Source organism: Macaca mulatta, chromosome 10 (assembly GCF_049350105.2).
Source record: "Macaca mulatta isolate MMU2019108-1 chromosome 10, T2T-MMU8v2.0, whole genome shotgun sequence".
NCBI classification, from domain to species: domain Eukaryota; kingdom Metazoa; phylum Chordata; class Mammalia; order Primates; family Cercopithecidae; genus Macaca; species Macaca mulatta.
In genome coordinates, this window is record NC_133415.1 from 56,647,548 (window position 1) to 56,664,518 (window position 16,971).

Sequence of the window (16,971 nt, forward strand, 5' to 3'; positions counted from 1 at the left end):
TGAATAATGAGGGTGAGTGGCTGGTTAGTCTCAGTTGCTAGCCAAGTGGGTTCTGAAAAATTCATTAGTAAAGTCACAGTTCCGGGACAGTCATGCAGTCAAATAATGAATGCTAAATTCATTACAAATGGCCTTGGTCTTTCTTCACATGCCTTCTAGTGAAAAATTCCTATGTGCCAAAACAGCAAGTTTGCAATGACAGCAGCTGTTTATTATAAAGACTACAATAAAGAAATGGCATCTTCTTCAAGAACAACATAATGTCGCGTGATAAAGAAGCTCTAATTTTGCCTCTGTTCAAGCGTTGATCTGATTTAGCCAATATGACACCAATTTTGGATAAAGTGCAAACAACACAATTTCATTTTTCATTAATCAAAACTGATTAGGTAGTGTAATATCAACTCTGATTTTATTAAAAATTGTTAAGTGCCTGGCACGGTGGCTCACTCCTATAAAACTAGCACTTTGGGAGGCCAAAGTGGGTGGATCATTTGAGGTCAGGGATTCGAGACTAGCCTGGCCAATGTGGTAAAACCCCGTATGTACCAAAATACAAAGAAGTAGCTGGGAGTGGTGGCACGTGTTTGTAATCCCAGCTACTCAGGAGGCTGATGGAGGAGAATCGCATGAACCTGGGAGGTGGAGGTTGCAGTGAGACAAGATTGTACTCCAGCCTGGGTGACAAAGTGAGACTCTGTCTCAAAACAAACAAACAAAAAAAATTGATCCGATAAAAAATATGAAATGATGGAACCAATTAGATGTTAAAACTTGTCCCAAAAAGAATTCCAAAACCCACATGTATCTGAGACCATCAAGACCATTACTACTATATTTAAAAATAAACTGATTATACAGTCAACAATAATTGGGCAGCAGTCTTCTCATCCACAGCCACACAAACCCAATCATGTGGCTATGCAGTTGAAAGGCCTGCATAGCCTAGATGGGACTGGTCTGACTTGAGATTTCATTTTATTTGTATTTGTATTTTGAGACAGGGTTCTGCTCCATCACCCAGGCTGGAGTGCAGTGGTGTAATTATGGCTCACTACAGCCTTGACCAACTGACATCAAGAGATCCTTCTGCCTAAGCCTCCCTAATACCTGGGAATGCAGGCAGGTTCCACTATGCCAGGCTATTTTTTTTAAATTTTTGTAGAAAGAGAAGTCTTGCTATGTTGCCCAAGCTGGCCTCAAACTCCTAGCCTCAAAAGTTATCTGCCCACTTCAGCCTTCTGAGTAACTGAAACCACATGCATACACCACCATGCCTGGCTACATTTATTTTACTAAATTTCTTTCTTTTATTTTTGTAGAGAGGAGGTCTTGCTCTGTTGCCAAGGCTGCTGACTCTTGGCCTTAAAAGCCACTCCCATCTCTGCCTCTCAAACTGTTGGAACTACAGGTGTGAGCCACTGCACTTGGCCTGACTTGAGATTTCTTTCATCTAGCATCCTTTACTTGGTAGGATTGGGAAAGGCAGTAGTGTTTTTTTTTAATTACTTAATAATTCAATTTGAATCAAACTCAACCATGACCCCTGCCTTCTCTTACACCCCACGTCCAGTCTCTCAGGAAATCCTGTTGATAGTCTTCAACATGTATCCAGGTTCTGACCATCTCTCACCGCCACCAGGACCCTGGTCAGGACCACTATCATCTCCCACCTGGATGTTGTGACAGCTTGGCCTCCCTGCTTCTACCAAAACCTCCCTGTAGTCTTTCCCAAATCAGCAGCCAGGGGGTGCTTTTAAATAGAGAGACAGATCATGTCACCTCTCTGCTCAGAACCTTCCTGCAGTTCCCATCTCAGTCAGAGTAAAAGTCAACGCCCCAGCAATAACCTCCCAGGGCTCACACAATCTGTAGTGGTCTCAGCCCAACACCTCCCTGGCCTCCTCCCCTGCTTCTCTTCCTCCCTCTCTCTGCTGCACTGGACTCCATCCTGAGCCTTAGACACACCAAGGAGTTCCCTCCTAACATCTTCATTCTGTTGCTTCTGCCTGCAATGCTCTTCCCTAAGCACCTTGGCCAGCTCCTTTCCCTCCTTCAAGCCTTTGTTCAGTTTTCACTTATGAGGACAACCCTGAACACTCTATTTAATACTGCCGTCTGTCCCCATTCCCACCATGCTCACTCATTTCTTTTCTTTTCTCTCCTTTTTTTTTTTAAGACAAGAACCCCCTCTGTCAACCAGGTTAGAGTGAAGTGGTGCAATCACAGCTCACTGCAACTTTGAACTCACATGCTCAAGCAATCCTCCTGCCTCAGCCTCCTTAGTAGCTAAAACTACAGGTGTGTGCTACCATGACTGTTTTTATGTTTGTTTGTTTTTTTGTTTTTAGACAGGGTCTCACCATGTTGTACAGACGGGTTTTGAACTCCTGGGCTCAACTGATCCTCCCACTTCAGCCTCCTAAAATGCTGGGATCGCAGGCATTAGCCACTGTGCCTGGCTTTGTGTTCATTTCTTCTTGCTTCTTTTACACACTACCCTACATTGAGTGGCTTGTAACATCACAAGTCCACTATCTGATGGTTCTGAAGCTCAGAAATCCAAAATAGGCATAACAAGGCTAAAGTCAAGGCGTCAGCAGGGCTGCATTCCTCCTGGAGGGCCTAGAGAGAACGTGTTCCCTTGCCTTTTCCAGCTTCACGAAGCCACCCACATTCCTTGGCTCATGGCTCCTAACTCTATCTTCAAAGCAAGAAGCGGAGCATCTCACCTCTGCTTCCATTATCACATCTCCTCCAATTCTGACTCTTCTACCTCCCTCTTGCTATCATAAAGACCCTTGTGATTTCTTGGCATGGTAGCTCACATCTGTAATCCCAACACTCTGGAACGCCAAGGTGGGAGGAACGCTAGAGGCCTGGAGTTCAAGAACAGCCTGGGCAACATAGTGAGACTCCACCTCTACAGAAATGATAGTAATAATGACTTTAGCCAGTCATTGTGATGTGCACAGGCAGTCCCAGCTACATGAGAGGCTGAGATGAGAGAATTGCTTTAGCCCAGGAGTTTGAGATCAGTCTAGGCCACATAACAAGACTGCATCTTTATGAAAAATACAAACATGATCTGGGGGTAGGTGGCATGCACCTGTAGTCCTGGCTACTCAGGAAGCTAAGGTAGGAGGATTGCTTGAGCCCAGGAGTTTGAGGCTGCAGTGAGCTATGATCACATCACTGCACTCCAGCCTGGGTGATAGAGTGAGACTCTGTCTCAAAAACAGAAAACAAATGAAGAGGAAGACACATTTGGTCTCTGCCCCTGGTCCTGGCACAGAGCTTCTAAAGCTCTTATGAAGTCCTCAATGATAGAAGTGATAGGAGCATCTTTTGTTTTAATATTTGGTCTTAGTCCTAGGTTTCTAGCACAAGATCTTCCTGTAGATCACCCTACCCCCTACTTCCTACCCCATCCTCCACAAAACAACCCAATTCTTCTCCATAATGGAGCTATATTACAAAAAGTTGTACTCATTTATATTTTGAATTTCATTCATTCAAATTTTGTGGAAATTTGTTTTATCTCGTTACACCTGCATGCTATTCTTGGTTTTGTCTCTTAGTCTTTGAAGCCTAAAATATTTAGCATCTGGCCCTTTAATGTGTTAACCCTTAGACTAAAGGAACTGGGAGCACTTTAGACTGGAAGAAAGAACACAATATGGCAACTGCCCTCAAATGTTTGCTGGATTCAATAGGGAGCTGGATCCATCCATCACCAGGTCATATTTACTACAGAACACTCCCCTACCTATGAAGAAAGAGGCAGTTCTGTCTCTACAAAAACAAACAAAAGTAAGCCATGCAGGGTAGTGTGCGCCTATAGGTCCAGTGACTCCGGAGGCTGATATGGGAGGATTGTTTGAGCTCAGGAGCTTGAGATTACAGTAAGCTATGATTGTGTCACTGCACTCCAGCCTGAGCAACACAGCAAGACTCTGTCTCTAAAAAGAAAGAGAACAGACACTCTATGGAATGGGATAAAATATTTAGAAATCATATAGCTAACCAGAGTTTATTATTTAAACTTTAAAACAGGCAAAATACTTGAATAGTAGGCCAAGCATGGTGGCTCACACCTGTAATTCCAGCACTTTGGGAGGCCGAGGCAGGTGGATCACGAGGTCAAGAGATCGAGGCTATTCCTGGCCAGCATAGTGAAACACTGTCTCTACCAAAAATACAAAAATTAGCTGGGCGTGGTGGTGCGTACCGGTAGTCCCAGTTCTCCTCGGGAGGCAGAGGCATGAGAATCACTTGAACCCAGGAGGTGGAGGCTGCAGTGAGCCGAGATCACGCAATTGCACTTCAGTCAGGTGACAGAGCAAAACTCCGTCTCAAAAAAAAAAAAAAAAAAAAGACTTAAATAGTAATTCCACCAAAGATATACAAATGGCCAATAAGCATATAAGAAAATGTTCAAAATCATTCATTATTAGGGGAAGAACATCAATCCTAAAATGAGATATCACATCATACCTGCTAGGATGGCTATAATAATAATTAAAAGATAACAAGTGCTGGTTCGAAGAAGTGGAGAAATTAGAACGCTTGAATATTCTTGGTAGGAAAGTAAAATGGTACAGTCACTGTGAAAGTCTGGAAGTTTCTCAAAAAGTTAAACACAGAATTACCGTATGACTAAGCTATTCCACTCCCAGGTGTATACCCAAAAGAACTGCAAAAATGAACTCAGAAACATGCTGAGTGCTGATGTGCAACTGCTGATGCTGGCTGGAGACAAGAGAAGAAAGGGAAGCCTGAGGATAGTATTCACTGCAGCATTAATCACAATTACCAAAAGGTGGACACACCCCAGGTGTCCATCCATAGATGAAGGGATAAACAAAATGCGACATACACGTGCAATGGAATATTACTCAACCATGAAAAAGAATGAAGTTCTGATCAATGCTATCAGACATATTGTTACAACCTGGCTGAACCTCGAAAGTATTAGGCTAAGTGAAGTAAGCCACACGTAAAAGGGCAAGTATTGCATGATTCCTTTTATGTGAGGTACCCAAATAAGCAAATTTGCAGAAACGCAAATTAGATTAAGAAGTTACCAGGGTGTCAGGGAGGAAAGAATGGAAAGTTATTGCTTATTGGGTACAGAATTTCTGTTTGGGATGATGGAAAATTCTGGAAATACGTAGTGATGATGCTTGTAAACCTTGTGAATGTAATTAAATGCCACTGAATTTTACACATTTTAAGTTAATCCTTTCTAAAAACCAAAGAGAAATGGAATGGAATTTATTACCTATCAGTTGTGCTAGATACATTATAGCCATTATCTCACTAAGCTCCATGAATGTCTGTGAGGTAGGAGCTCAGAACGGTCAAGTATCTTTCTCAAAGTCTCACAGCTAGGAACGCGCAGTACATGTTTTCACTAGACAATGGGTACTTTCCACATAAGGGTCAAGGATCATCTGCCAGGACTATTTAATACAAAGGAGATTTTCACATTACAAAGCAGATTCTTAATACAACCAACAATACTAGTAACATGCAGTTTGCATACATTATCTCCCGAATTCTCACAAATAGGAAAGAAAGAACTTAAGACATCAGAGAGCTACTTAGGATTCAGAATGTAAGCTGCCCCAATATGCATCCTCTGTCCTTAAAGACCTGAGCTGCAAACATGGAAAAGATTGAAAAGCACTGCCTTCAGGTGTGAATAAAAATATATTACATCTTAGTAAGAATGCAGGGAAGCAGATGCTTATCTATTTTGTCTTATCTACTGATAACTAAATTCAGAAATTGTGATAAAAGTAATACAAATGTTATAAATATATTTCCTCTTAATTTTTGAAGAGCAATGATTACAGTCTGAAAAACTGTCATTAAGCGATTAGTATTCAAAGTGCCATACTGAGGCCAAATCTTTTTGGCTTTCAATATCTAGCTTTATTATGTCACAATGACATTCAGATTCTTTTCCACTTACATTGTAAAACTGCACATGAACTCAAAACTCTAGGTAAATCTATAAACATATACCTATGAATCAACCTTTAGTTCATTAAAAAATATACTTTCTCTACACACACTTTCTTTCCCTTTCTAATGTGCATTATCTTATATAATCCTCAAAGCAATCTCTTGAGCTGGATTTTTTTTTTTTTTAAACGGATACATGTGCAGAACATGCAGGTTTATTACATAGGTATACACGTGCCATGGTGGTTTGCTGCACCCATCAACCTGTCACCTACATTAGGTATTTCTCTGAATGTTATCCCTCCCCTAGCCCCCCACCTCGCACAACCCCCGGTGTGTAATGTTTCCCTCCCTGTGTCCATGTGTTATCATTGTTCAACTCCCACCTATGTGTGAGAACATGCAGCGTTCGGTTTTCTGTTTGTGTGTTAGTTTGCGGAGAATGATGGTTTCCAGCTTCATCCTGCAAAGGACATGAACTCATCCTTTTTATGGCTGCATAGTATTCTATGGTGTATATGCACTACATTTTCTGGGAGTGTAAATTAGTTATTCCTTTTTTTTAACCTTAAAATTTGAATTTATGGAGCATTAAGTTCTGGACTGTAAAATCAAAAAGAAAAAAGAGATGTGAGGTCAAAGGAAGGAGAGATAGTGAAAAATGAGCCAGCAGTTGAAAAGTAAAATTTTTCAGTAAAGAGTAACAGTTAAGATGGTCGTTCATGTTGTTATCGAAACAAAAGAGGTTTGGTCTGGGTCCTGCTTCTCACCGCACAGAAACCCAGTGACAAGTATTGCTAAGAAAGAAGGCTGTAACCCGGGTGGTGCAGCCAAGGAGAGGGAAGCTCAGTCTTAAATCCATCTCCTTCACTGACTAAAACTGGGAGTCTATTTGGCAGGAAGAAATGTAACATTGTATAAGAAAACAGGAATTAGGGAAGAGCAAGGAAGCATCTGGCACTGTGATCTGGTGAGTTTCAGCTCTTTGATACTTCCTGAAGGTCTTTTTTTGAGGGAAGACAGATAAATACAAGTTTCAAGCTCTAACAGCAGGGTTAAATTTCTGTTTATCCTATGGGACTACCGGGCTGGTTTCAAAGTAAGCAATGATTCCATAGGCCCTTTCTGTTCTTTTAAAATCTGAAATAAACAACTGAATATATGTTATACGCTGAACCTAATGAAAATCCATTTCATGTGCTAAAAACCAGAGCAGATCGAAGTAAAAGCTGTTACAAATAGCCTGTAAGTATCAAGTTTGGGAACACCAGGAAAAATTCCAAAAAAGGTAATCAATTCATGAAACTTACAGATGAACAAGTGAATATTTCAGAATTCTTCTCAATACTAAGTATCAACATGACCTTATCAATATTTGCATTACCAATCATACAATAAGAACTTGACTTCTGACTATTCTAAGGTATAAATGTGTACTTTACCTTAAATAGGAAAATGTGTCATGTATCCATTTTGAGATTCATTACAAGATTCACAGAAGAGAAAACTGATAGCCCTGTATCGATTAAAACATTTTTTTTTTTTTTTCAGATGGAGTCTCGCTCTGCTGCCCAGGCTGGAGTGCAGTGGCCGGATCTCAGCTCACTGCAAGCTCCGCCTCCCGGGTTTACGCCATTCTCCTGCCTCAGCCTCCCGAGTAGCTGGGACTACAGGCGCCCGCCACCTCGCACGGCTAGTTTTTTGTATTTTTTAGTAGAGACGGGGTTTCACCATGTTAGCCAGGATGGTCTCGATCTCCCGACCTCGTGATCCGCCCGTCTCGGCCTCCCAAAGTGCTGGGATTACAGGCTTGAGCCACCGCGCCCGGCCTTTTTTTTTTTTTTTTTTTTTTTTGAGATGGAGTTTTGCTCTTGTTGCCTGGGCTGGGGTGAAATGACAAGATCTTGGCTCACTGCAACCTCCACCTCCCAGGTTCAAGTGATTCTCCTGCCTCAGTTTCCTGAGTAGCTGGGATTACAGGTGTCTGCCACCATGCTGGGTTAATTTGTTGTTGTTGTTGTTGTTATTGTATTTTTAGTAGAGATGGGGTTTCACCATGTTGGCCAGGCTGGTCTTGAACTCCTGACCTCAGATGATCCACCCACCTCAGCCTCCCAAGAGATGGAATCTCACTATGTTGCCCAGGTTGGCCTAGAACTCCCAGGCTCAAGTGATTCTTCCACCTCAGGTTGGGGAGTGACAATAGGGTGCACATCCAGATGAGGGTAATTTTTGTAACAAAGGGAGTTAGGAAACTTACTATCAGAGAAACCTCAAGGCCCAGAAGGTTTCACTGGCATATTTTACCAACTTATTAAAAAAAGAACGTAATTAATTCCTAATGTCACAAGCAGTAAATTACTGAAAACTGCTAAAAACATGAAATTCACTTGGACATGGCTTAATATGTGTATACACATACTCACATAATTATGAGCCAGGATTTACTCAAAACACTTTCAGTGTTCTCTAGACCTCATAAAGCTATCCTTTGAGAGAAAATAAACCTATTAGGCAATTGCAAATTAAAACCACAATGAGCAATCACTGCATATCAACTTAAGATGGTAAAAATAAGATTGACCATACAAGTATTCACAAGAATGTCAACCAAAACTCTCATACCGTGCTGATGGAAATGTAAAATAAACAGTTTGGCACTTCCTTCAAAAGTTATATACCTACCATAGATCCCAGCTGTTCCATTCCCAGATATCTACTCAAGAGAAATGAAGGCCTATGTCCACACAAAAACTTGTACACAAATGTTCATAGTAGCTCTATTTGCATTAGCCCCAAACTGGAAGAACCCAAATGGCAATCAACAGACAAATGGATGAACAAATTTTGACCCAGGTATACAACAGTGTATTAATCAATGACAAAATGGAATCTCCTATTGATACATGCAACACTGGATGAATTTCATAACAACTATGTGAAGTAAAAGAAGCCACAATAATCTCCACCCCATGAAAATAGTCCACATGTTGTCATATCATATATCATATATATGACTTTCTAGAAAATGCAAACTAAGCTTAAATGGAAAATCAGCATGTTGCCTAAATACTGGGCAGGGTCATGAATTACAAGGCGACACGAGAAAACTTTTAGGGGTATGGATATTTCAGTATCTTGGTGGCAATGAAGATGGTTTATTAGGTATGTGCATCTCAAAACTAACTGGATTTTATACTTTAAATATTTAATTTACTATAATTAAGCATTGATAAAAAATTAAGCTGATTATATCGGCACTTGCCTAATAGGTTTATTTTGCAACACTAGAGACTGGGATTGAATTCTAAATTGTGCCACAACTTCTGTTTATACTTTTACAAACATGAATGACTATTTTACATATCCTCTGAATTGTGTGAGTTGACTTTATATCCACATTTAAAAAATATTTTATCCCAGTGACTGATTTACAAATACACATGTCAATCAAGAACTAATCGATAAAATACTACTTTAGAAGTTAAAGCAACTGATAAACTTTAATTTTAACCACAAATATTTTTTATAAAAAAATTGCATTAACCCTTATTACCTTGAATGTGGTATAAATCATAATCGGGATCTTGGTTCTTCCTTTCCTGTCACTGCTGCCACTTCCAGGGAAATGCCTATAAAAGCAAATGAAATTATATGATTGCATGTCAGGGCTTTCAGCTAGATTGTGTAGGGAGCTCCTCTCCATGCTCCCTATAAATACAGCAATCTATACCCATTTTAAATAAAGACTTTAAAAGTCTTAGAAAGGACACAAGTTTGCTAGGTAGCAGAGTGTAGGAATTGCCTATAGTTCCAACCAAGACAAAGTTTTAGCCACATATTAATATTCGGCAATTACTTGCTAATTTTTTTTTCTCCAGCAAATTCTTATCTTTAGAATTAAAGAAAATTCAGTCACAATCCACGTTCACTGAATACTAAAATTACTATTATTAAAACCATTGAAAAACCCTTATATACATCAGTTTTAATAACTCAATATTTCAGCCAGGCGTGGTGGCTCACGCCTGTAATCCCAGCACTTTGGGAGGCTGAGGCGGGCAGATCATGAAGTCAGGAGATCGAGACCATCCTGGCTAACACGGTGAAACCCCATCTCTACTAAAAATACAAAAAATTAGCTGGGCGTGGTGGCAGGTGCCTGTCGTCCCTGCTACTAGGGAGGCTGGAGGCTGAGGCAGGAAAATGAATGGCGTGAACCCGGGAAGCAGAGCTTGCAGTGAGAACACGCCAATGCACTCCAGCCTGGGCGACAGAGCGAGACTCCGTCTCAAAACAAAAAACAAAACAAAACAAAAAACTCAATATTCCAGAGTAGAGATGGTATAATTTTTGGCAATTTCAATGATGAGATACGTTGCTTTTTTTTTCCTCCTCATAAATCTCTTTTATTAACAAGAGGACAAAGCATACCTTTCTGCATAAAGCTTTGCCCACAATTAGGACAGGTAATTTGAAGTGGACTTTTGTGGCCAGATACAAAAGAGTGCATACTGGGTAATGTCTCTCATTTGAAGGTCAAAATAGGCAAACAAAATCCTTGTTATTGAATATCTAGGCTGGGAGTAGTGGCTCATGCCTGCAATTCTACTACTTTGGGAGGCCGAGGCAAGCAAATCATCTGAGGTCAGGAGTTCAAGACCAGCATGGCCAACATGGTGAGACCACGTCTCTACTAAAAATACAAAAATGTAGCTGGGTATGGTGGCACATACCTGTAGTTCCAGCTACTTGGGAGGCTGAGGCAGGAGAATGGCATGAACCCCAGAGGCGGAGCTTGGAGTGAACAGAGATCGTGCCACTGCACTCCAGCCTGGGTGACAGAGCAAGACTGTCTCAAAAGAAAAAAAAAAAAAGCCGAAAAGCCAGGCACGGTGGCTCATGCCTGTAATCCAGCACTTTGGGAGGCTGAGGTGGGTGGATTATGAGGTCAGGAGATCAAGACCATCCTCACTAACTTAGTGAAACTCTGTCTCTACTAAAAATACAAAAGATTAGCCAGGCATGGTGGCAGGCGCCTATAGTCCCAGCTACTTGGAAGGCTGAGGCAGGAGAAAGGTGTGAACCCGGGAGGTGGAGCTTACAGTGAGCCAAGATTGCACCACTGAACTCCAGCCTGGGTGACAGAGTGAGACTCCATCTCAAAAAAAAAAAAAAAAAACAACTAAAAACGTTAATGTAAGGTAGTAAACTAAATAAGGAATAAATTTTTGTGACAATTGACAGCAGATTAGAATGACTATAGTTAACAACAATGCATTGTACATTCCAAATTAGTTAGAAGACAGAACTTGAAATCATAGTCAAGGTTATAGACACCCCAGCTACTCTGACTTGATCATACCACAGATGATACATACAACAAATATCACAGTTACCCTATAAATATGTACAAATGTATGAATTAAAAAGGTTAAATCCAAAAAAAGTCTTGGAAGTTGCAGAAACATAGGCTGTAGCAACTATACGTATTTTCTTCCTTTCCTGTTATGAATGTGTTTGTATGCAGATTATGTATTTGCATATATTAACTATTCCCTTCTTTTGTGCAATATTTTACAGAAGTTTTATTGGAGGTTTCTTTTCCATTTGTCCATTAGACTAGAGATTACTCAAATAGGTTAGGATTGAATTTGAAGAGTACGTGGTACGTCTCATGACAAGTCAGTCTCGCAGAGATAGGTGTGGTTGTTGGAACACTATATCCCCTCATTTTGAGTAGATGGTAAAAAGTGATTTATCTGTAGGAAGTTGCACTTTGTTGGATGGAACAGTTGTGTTGTACAGAAAGTCACATGTGCAGGGAAGGGTGTGTATATTTCCTGAGTAGCCAAAGCGGGTAGCCGTGGCTAGCCATCAAAGCTGATGTCTCTCAGCTGCAAACCCATCCTCTGGGTTTGTGTTGAAGCTTGCGCTCTGCACAGCAACTGGCTTTGTGTGAGTCTCTGCCACAAGAACACACTATGTGGAGACAACAGGCCAGAGAAGGCAGAGGGATCTGTGCCTTCTTTTTGTCTCCTTGTCTGCACCCTAATCCCATCAAGGTCACTCCTTGGTACCCTCATTCTGCCTGGTGAAGGAAGGCCCTCCAATAACAAGATATGCGTCTGGTTGGCAATGCCTCTGACACTACCGACAGCTTCACTATGCCCCAAAGCTGCCAGTGCCAGCCACACAGTATCCCAACTCCAAAGTCAAAAGGAGAGTGGGCGCAGTGGCAGCCATGGCCTAGACTTGTTCCTTAGACACCTTAGTATTCTAGTTTTTTGGAAGAGGCCAGGGCAGGTGGATCATTTGAGGTCAGAAGTACGAGTCCAGCCTGGCCAACATGGTGAAACCCAGTCTCTACTAAAAATATAAAACTTATCTGGGCATGGTGGCACTCACCTGTAATCCCACCTACTTAGGAGGCTGAGGCAGGACAATCACTTGGACCTGGGAGACGAAGGTTGCCCTGAGCTGAGATTGCACCACTGCACTCTAGCCTGCGCAACAAAGTGAGAGTTTGTTTCAAAACAAAACAAAAAATAATAATACTTCTATGGTTTCTTGCAGCTCTCCCAAAATACACTTACATACATAAAAGCTCATTCACATGCATGCACACACTCATGTTATCACAGTGCTTCCTCCCTCCCCAGCAATTCATTCCAGATGCCATTACATGGTGCTAAGTGTGGCAGGTGGTTGCCCTGGGAAGCACAGCAGGATGAGAAGGTTCAGGAGGAGCAGAAGTTGCCAAGGCCCTGGACAGACAGAGGCAGATGAGGGGCAGGCAAGGTGGTAACAGCCCACCAAGGAATGTTCCATGTGAGTAAAGGACACGGGTCAAGCAGCGGGAGGCTCAATGGTGGCACTAGTACACAAGACAAACACTGGGGAAATGATGGAATAAATCAACAGGCTGAGAATATCTGAGTGGTATGGTTCTATGAAATAAAGAATTATAAATAGGAAAAGAAACAAACAAACAAAAACAAGCCCTGGATGTTAAGAACAGAAGTGAAGATACAGGTATGAGCTTTTGGCCTTCAACCTGTGTAAGAACACAGATGAATACAGATGTAAACGTGCGCATGCACACGATGATTTTCCTTACTGTGCTGACTGTATTGTCGTTACACAGGCCAATGTCCTTGTTTATAAAAATTACACATGGAAGTAGCTGAGAGATAGGGCATTGTGCTGGCAACTTACTGTCAAATAGTACAGGAAAAAGTTTATTGCACCATGTACATGGATGCTTTCTGGCGGCTTTCTGTTAGCTTGAAATTGTTTCAAACTGTAACTGATTTTACAACAAGAATTTTAAAGAATTACAATATTATTTATCTCTTCTATATCAAGCTTTTCTCTTGTAGTCTATCTTACAGGCATTTCCATATGAATATAAACAGAGCCATCACTTTGTGTTTACTGGCAACATGAATGGAATTTCCAGAATGGAACTATAGGTTAATTATCTTTTTTATAAAGCAGCAATGGGTTAAAGAATACATGCATCTTGAAAATAACAGATATCATCAAAGTACCATCCACAAGATAGTTATAGTCTATATGCACATAAACAACGCCTTAACCTGACTTTTTTTCCAAACCCTTTGCTAAGACTGAGCATAAGCAAAATTTACCGTCTGCCAACCTGCTAGGTGTCAAACATTTTAATTCTTAGATTTTTAGCTCCACTTCTTTAACTAGATTGAGAATTTCTTGAGTCTCTTCTCATTTATTTTGTGGATTGCTTCTTTTAAAAATATATACAGATGGGTTCTTCCTTTGTTGCCCAGGCTGGGTTCAAACTCCTGAGGGCAAGCAATCCTCCCATCTTGGCCCCTCAATGCACTGGGATTACTGGCGTAAGCCACCGTGCCCAGCCTGGATTCGTTCTTTGTAAATCGAACCCTTTGTCATCTTCTTGCAAATAGCCTACTCTTTCTCTTACATGGCATTTGACACATTTTAGCAGGTTTTGCCATACAAAACATTTAGATTTTTGGTCAAATGTGTGCATAGAATACATTTAAAGAAACTGAAGTGGTTTTTTTTTTTTCCCATCTGCTTTTAATCTAAAGTCTTATTATATCTGAATTTTAACATTTCTTGAAGTAATGTTAGATTATAAATGTTTGGATTTTATTCATTTTCTAAATGATTCTGACTGGTTTTCTACATATATAATCATATAACCTGCAAAAGATGATGTGCCCTTTACTTTCTAATTATTTACAAGTAATCTGCACTGGTTTAAACATCTAGGAAATTGATGAGTACCTGGGGGGAATGTGTATCTTTTTCCTATGAACTGTGCTTTTAGTGGTTCACTATTAGACAATAATGGGTTGGCATTTGCAATAATATGATTGCAACCAATTATATTAAGGATTTCTGTTGCTTTTTCATGAGATACCCAGATGATACATTATTTCTAGTTAGTTCAATAATATGAGAAAATGAATTAAGATTTTTTATAAAATTATCCTGTTTCTGGATAAATCCTAAACCTGAAATTCACTGTAGAATATACATTTTTATTTTTTAAAGACAGAATCTTGCTCTTTTGCCCAGGCTGGAGTGCAATGGTGTAATCCTAGCTCACTTCAGCCTCCAATTCCTGAACCCAAGTGACCCTCTTGCCTCAGCTTCCTGAGTAGCTGAGGTGACCGACATGCACCACCACACCTGTCTAATTTTTGTATTTTTTATAGAGGTGGAATATTGCTATGTTGCCCAGGTTGGTCTCTAACTCCTTGGCTCCAGCAATCCACATGCCACAGGCTGCCAAAGTGCTGAGACTACAGGCATAAGTCATCACACTGAGCCAGAAGATATTTTTTGAACTCATGTGAAAGCACAGTTAAAAGCCCCACGATGCCAGGATCTGCAACAGTGAAAATTCAGATAGAACACAACTGACAACTGGCTCTCATCCTCTGCAAGAGGTTAAGCCCAGAGACATCAACTATTTTTCAACAATGTAAAATTGTGTTTCATAGATTAAAATTTTTGGGCCCCACATATCACCTACAGACAGGTTAAAGCCCTTAAAGGAACATATAAGCTACAAATCCCTTAATATACAAACTAGTGCCAGGCACGGTGCTGCATGCTTGTAATTCTAGCACTTTGGGAGGCCAAGTTGAGTGGATTACTTAAGCCCATGAGTTGATTTCTGAAAAAGGTTTTATGGTAAGTAAATGGAGAAGGAATGGTCTTTTCAACAGATGCTGCTGGTACATCACGTGCAAAATGATTACTTTAAACTGTTACCTCACAATATGTGCAAAAAATAACTCACAATGGATCTTACCCTAAACATAACAGATCAAACTATAAATTTCAGGAAGAAAATCTGAGTTTAAACATTTGTGACCTTATGTTGGAAAAAGATTCTCTAGATACAACACCAAGAGCATAGTAATAAAAGGAAAACTTGAAAAACTGAATTTCACCAAAGCAAAAGCTTTTGAGCTATAAGGGATACCACCAAGAATATGAAACAACTAGCCAGACAGCAACAATATGTGCAGAATCTTACTTCTGATAAAAGACTTGCATCCAGAACATATCGAGGACTCCTATAACTTGTAAAAGAAGAAGAACACAGTTTTTAAATGGGCAGACACTTATATAGACCTGTCACACACAATGAAAGTAAAACAAAATAAAATCTTCATGCCTTTGGGTTAGGCAATGGTTTCTTAAATAGGAAGTCAAGGCTGGATGCGGTGGCTCACGCCTGTAATCCCAGCACTTTGGGAGGCCAAGGCAGGTGGATCATGATGTTAGGAGATCGAGACTATCCTGGCTAATACAGTGAAACCCCATCTCTACTAAAAATACAAAAATTTAGCTGGGCACGGTGGCACTTGCCTGTAGTCTCAGACACTCGGGAGGCTGAGGCAGGAGAATTGCTTGAACCCAGAAGGCGGAGGTTGCAGTGAGCCAAGATCACGCCACTGCACTCCAGCCTGGGTGACAGAGTGAAATCCGTCTCAAAAAAAAAAAAAAAAAAAAAAAAAAAAAGCGAAGTCAAAGGCACAAGTGCCAAGAGAATAATCTGGTTTCTCTCAAAATTAAAAACTTTTCTGCCTCAAAACGATACTACCAAGAAAGAGAGAAGACAAGTTATGTATTAAAAATAATGTAGAATTATTAGAATTGGAGAAAATATTCCCAAATCCTACACCACAGCCTGCATGAAAGAGTGACATCCTGTCTCACACACACATTTTTTTTTTAATCATCAGTCAATTAGGGACTTATATCGAGACCATGTAAAACACTCTTCTGACTCAATAATAAAAAGATATACCCAATTTTAAAATGGGAAGAGGATTTAAATAGACATTACTCCAAAAAATATATGTAAATGACCAATAAGCACACTGAAAGATAACACAAACCTGTAAGCCAAGCACTTTGGGAAGCCTAGGCAGGTGGATTGCTTGAGCCCAGGAGTTTGACACCAGTCTGGGCAACGCTGAGGAAACCCCATCTCTCAAAAAAAAAAAAAAAATTCAAAAATTAGCCAGGTATGATGGTGCACACCTGTAGTCCCAGCTTCTCAAGACCTGAGGCAGGGGGATCACCTGAGCCAGGAAGGTTGAGGCTGCACTGAGCCCAGATCTTGCCACTGGACTCTAACCTGAGTGACAGAGTGAGACCCTGTTTAAAAAAGAAAAAGTGAAAGGTAACACAACATCAATAGTCACTGGAGAAATATAAAACAAAATAAAAAAATACCAAAATGAGATATCACTTCAAACCTATTACAATGGCTAACATCAAGAAGACAGTAAGTTGGTAGCGATGTGGAGAATCTGAACGCTCATAATGCGCTGCTGGAATATAAAATGGTACAGCCACCTGGGAAAACAACTGGTCAGCTTCTTAAAAGTTCAGTGCAAATGTACCCTATTCCTGGAAATTATACTCCTAGGTATACATACAAGAGATATTCAGGTATATGTCCAGACA